The sequence below is a fragment of the Pteropus medius genome, unplaced genomic scaffold (genome assembly GCF_902729225.1).
Source record: "Pteropus medius unplaced genomic scaffold, Ma_sr-lr_union100, whole genome shotgun sequence".
Lineage (NCBI taxonomy): Eukaryota > Metazoa > Chordata > Mammalia > Chiroptera > Pteropodidae > Pteropus > Pteropus medius.
The window spans coordinates 18803836-18809217 of record NW_024349800.1 but is presented as its reverse complement, the minus strand read 5'-3'; the positions used below and the strand labels follow the sequence as shown (position 1 = coordinate 18809217).

The 5382-nt window shown below is 32.1% G+C and overlaps 1 pseudogene; it reads left to right on the top strand.

Annotated features, from left to right (window-relative positions):
* Positions 1–2822: 2822 nt before the first annotated feature.
* LOC120622142 (translationally-controlled tumor protein-like) lies at positions 2823–3330 on the top strand (annotated as a pseudogene).
* The last annotated feature ends 2052 nt before the right edge of the window (positions 3331–5382 follow it).

Here is a 5382-nt window from a genome sequence, read left to right as displayed (position 1 = left end):
TAAAGCACAAATTCCTTGGTTTAGCATACATAACACCCTTCAAACACCTTTCTTTGATTTCATTTCTTATCGCTTCCTGAATTCTTCCAAGCTTATGCTGCAGTTTCCAAAACAATCCATGTTCCTTCATGATCTGTGCTGTTGCATATTTCCTTCTACCTGAAATGATCCCTTCACCAATTTATTGTTGAGAACTTAGTCATACTTAGATTTAAATCAAGCATGACTTCTTCTGAAACTCTCCTTTACTCTCTCCACCACACTAAACATCACATCTCTATAAAAACTTATCACATAGCAGTTAGTTCTGTTATATGGCCTTATATCTGCCTTCTCCAACTGCCTGAGTTCCTGAAGAAATAGAACCATGTGTTTTTCCTCTTTAATGTCCTGATACCCAGCTGATAAGAAACACTAAGTAATTGTTCATAAGGTAAATAAATAAAACAATGAATGAATGATAGACATATAACTGACCTAGGTAGTAAACTGTTTAAACTCTGGTCAACATTATGCAATTTTCACTTTCTGAAGTTAAATGGAATTGAACAATTGGACCACACAATAAAATAGTCCCACTGAATTTTTAATTGGCATAGACTTTTTTTCCTTAGAACTGGGTCTGCTTTGCACTGTTTCTTTAGATTTTTGAGTAATGCTTTTACTTCTATTTTTAATTTGTTTAACTTTGTTTTCTCTGTTGGCTTTAAAATTCAGAGTTGGATGAAACTGTAAATATATTTTATTTTCTTTATATAATCTGATGGAATTACATGCCATGAAGCACTTAATAATTATCTTTCTCTGCTAATTTGAGAGTGCATATTTGGAAATAGAACCAAGGGAAAAGAAACATGAATATTCTCTATTTTTATTTTGACTCACTTAATTTCAGAACATCTCATTACCCTTTCTCTTCTCCCATCAATCTTTTTGCTGTGCTTTCCCTTTTCTTCTATGCAATAATAATTATATTTTCCTTTACAGAGGGACAAATGGCATAAAAATATATAAAATATTTGGAGAAAAAAAGAATTCATGAATATAATTTTTTTTTTAATTAATGTAATCTGAAGTGCTCATTAGGAGGAAAGCTATTTGGAAAAAAGGTACTTTTTTTCTAACCTCATATATATTTTTTAAATGTCTGACTGAGGCCTTATTCAGGCACATATCTCATTAACTTGAATAAGGGTGGTTAGCCCTCAGGGGAACTCTGTTACCTTCTTCAATTTCTTTTGCCATATAGAGGTCTCCTATAAAAACCACTCACTGATGTGGGCTATTTCAACTCATAGAAATTAAAATAGAAATTTAATCTCAGAATTAAATCTTATAAGAATGGAGGCAGTTCTTTATCCTAATTTACATGTTGTTTATTCTTTTCTACTAGCACATTGGTTTGAAGCCATACTGACATCACTATATACAGATATATATCTCCTTTGCCTTGGTTTTAACTTTTACTATTATGTTTACTTCTTTGACTCAACATTTACTTATTCATTAAAATTATTAAATTATTTTATCAAGTTCTTGAAAATGAGAAACAGATTTCAAAAGTTTTTTACTCTATTTACGTATATTTTTTCATTTTTGTTAGTTTTTCTGCTATAGAATGAACAATTACTCCAAAAATTCTCTTCAGAACTAGTTGCACTGTTTCTAATCTGAATTCACATTATACCTCCAAGTCCATTCTAAAAATAAAATCTACTCTTACTGGTGGCAAGATTGATTTTTTTTACTCTCTCACCTCACATATGAAGGTTATTACAAATTTGATGAGGATAATCAAGTCATACTGGAAAGAATGTTTTGGACCGTGAATATGCAGCTGCAATGAGGAGATATTTTGGCACTTCCAGCATTATAACAGAATGATTAATAAGAAGTATGGAGTTGATCTATTGAGAATACTATAATTCATGGTTATTAAGAGATGTGTGAAACATATTAAAATAATTGTAGATTATTTGTTACCAAAAGGGATTCATGATTTAATTTTATCACCTTTAGAAATTTGTTGTGTTTTTTTTTGCATTTTACAAAACATTGGAATTTGTGACTTCCACACTCAGATCATTGATTTTAAATAATGTTATATCTTAAGAAGTCAAGTCAAAAAATTATATATTCCAAGTTTTCTAAATTATACAGCAAAAACAACACATTTACCTGTTTCCTTATGCCACCCTATTAAAATAAGTAAGTGGATTTAGTTGTCAACTGGTGGAGGCACACCAGTTGACAAGCCCATAAGTTTCTAATCAGATGTTTAGTGACTCATATTTATGGGCAGCCAAGGATCCCTAGATATTTGAAAAAGGCCTCTTACATGAAATACAGAGGCAAACAGAACTAATAAATTTGAAGAAAACAGAGTAATGGAAGCAAAAGAAAACTGTGTGTCTGCTTAACATTGCCTCCCAGAGATAGAAAATTTTGCTTTCATTAAAAAAAACACCATAACACTAAAAAAGATCAAATATGAAAAAAATTTAAATAACTTTTTTTAAAAACTAGAAATAATTAAACTCAATGAGGAAGGCATGTCAAAAGCTGAGGTAAGCCAAAAGCTAGGTCTCTGTGCCAAACAGCCAAGTTGTAAATGTAAAGGAAAAGTAAAAATACATAAACAAATATCCAGACAAGTAAAGAAAAACTTTTGGAAATCAGAAATATGATAGCAGAGCTTTTCCACCGGTCCCCCATCTCCACCAACTCCTACCCACCAGCACCCCTCCTTTTGCATGGTGGAGGCTGGGAACAACTGGCCCCTGCTAAGCCAGCGCTGCCTTAGTTTCTTTCCAGCCGTCATCATGATCATCTACTGGGACTTCATCAGCCATGATGAGATGTTCTCCAACATCTACAGGATCGGAGAGATCGTAGATGGGTAATGCCTAGAAGTGGAGGGGAAGTCAGTTGGTAGGACAAGGTAACATCGATGACTTACTCATTGGTGAAAATGCCTCTGCTGAAGGCCCCGAGGGCGAAGGTACTCATAGAACAGTAATTGCTGGCGTTGATATTGTCATGAACCATCATTTGCAGGAAACTAGTTTCACAAGAGAAGCCTACCAGAAGTACATCAAAGATTATATGGAATCAGTCAAAGGGAAACTTGAAGTACAGACCAAAAAGAGAAAAGCCCTTTTTGACAGGGCTATAGAACACATCATGTACATCCTTGCTAATTTCAAAAAACTACCAGTTCTTTATTGGTGAAAACATGAATCTAGATGGTATGATTGTTCTGCTGGAGTATGGTGAGGATGGTCTGATCCATATGTGATTTTCTTTAAGGATGGTTTAAAAAATGGATAAATATTAACAAATTTATTAATTTGGATCTATCATCTGTCAAAGCAGTAGGTGGCTACTGCTTTTCATCTACACGCCAGGACTAGGACAAGTGAGACTAATGTTATCCTGAGCTTTTCATTTATTTTGACCTTGATTTATTTGGAGTGGAGGCATTGCTTTTAAGAAAAATGTCATGTAGGTTGTCTAAAAATAAAATGCATTTAAACTCAAAAAAATATGATAGAAATCAACTAGTTGATAAAAATCAACTAGAAAATGTTGAATTTTAATTTAAAAAATCTCTAAGAAATGAAAATAAAACGTCTAAATGTAGAAAATTAAATAGGAAGAAATAGAGTACCCATCTAAAAGGTTCATTAACTGAATAATAGAAAAATTAGAAAGAAAGAACAAAAGAGATTATAGTAAGGAGATTATCAAGGAAATAATTCAATAAAATGTCCCAAAACTGAAGTTGAGAATGAAAAGTCCATAAAATGTCTAACACAGTGGGGAAAAAAGACCCACATCAATGCAGACCACTTTAAAATGTAGAACACACAGGCAAAATTTCCAGAGAGAAAAAATTACAATGGCATCAAACAACACTACACAAACAAAAGGATGACTTCAAAATTATGAACTACTATTATTCCTAGCCTATATTTTCACAGCATCAAAATGGAATAAAGTGTGGGAGTGGAATAAGAACATTTCATATTTATAAAGCACAACTAACTTGATCTACCATGAGCTCTTTATCAGGAAATTAATAGAAGACATTTCACCAAAATGAGAGTGCAAACCAAGAAAAAGAACATGAACCTACACACAGGAAATCCAGTTCAGGTGAAATGCAATGGGAGCTTCTAGGATGATTGTGAAGGTAGATTTCCCACACCCTTCGAATAAGCAATAGCTGTGCAAAGGACTGAGAAAGCAATAATCCTAGAGCAGATCAGGAGGAGAAAACTCTCCTAGAAGAGTGCCTCTAAGCCAATAAAATTAATAGAAATGTCTATACATTTAAAATATCAAGAAGACATGTACACTTTAGCAGAGTTTGGGAATGAATCTCACAAACACGCACGCATATACAGACACACATACGCACATTTTTAACTCAATTTAAAGCAAAACCAAAAAAAATCACAGAAAGGAATATAAACACGATAACTTATATGGGTTAGCTGTGAAAAATATTTACACACTCACAATAATGTAAAAACTGATTATTGATTAAACAAACAAAAACATATTGGAAAATGGGAGAAAAATGAAGATTGGGGATATAAGAGAATTAAATATTCATCTTTCACTGTAGTAAGTGAATACATAATGTCTAAAATTGGAAAAGTATAGCTATACTATTAAAGACTATTTTTTAGAAATTGCAGGTAAATACCAAAGAAATAGATTAAAAGTTAGAAATTGATTGGAAGAGGTAAAAAAAAGAAAGAAAAAGAAGAAAGGAGAGAACAGATGCTTTACATAAAAAATCTTGTAGAAATATTGGAAAATTCCACATGTATTTATTTTATGTCCCTACTTATTACTATATTTATTTTTAAAGTAATTTTAGAAAATAATTTTATTGGACTTTAATCATTGAGTTTTCTTCTTTTTCTTATAATGATATGCCATATTGGAACAGACTTGGAACAAATTCTGGGCTTAGAGAAAGAAGCTCCAACTTAAAATTAACCAGGTCTGTGACAGTTGAATGCTGAAGCTGATGAAGTAATAGGCAATGGTAGTAATGGAAACCAGAGTCTACACTAATGGTTTTTTCAGAAAGAATTTTCTGGTGCCAAGAAAAATTTGGAAAAAAAATTACAAGATATAAGTATTGAAAAGAGAAAATTGTAAGATTTGGAGCAAATAGATAAATCAGCACTAATCACATCATATGTTCAGCACTTTTACACATACCATCTCATGTAACGTTCTCAAAAATCACTCCCTTAAAGAGGTTCAGATTTTTTAAAAGAGAGTTTGCATTGATTATATCACCTGTCTTTAATATTGGAGAAAATTGTTTAGTTTTTTTTTCCTCCTCAAAGCTAAGATTTA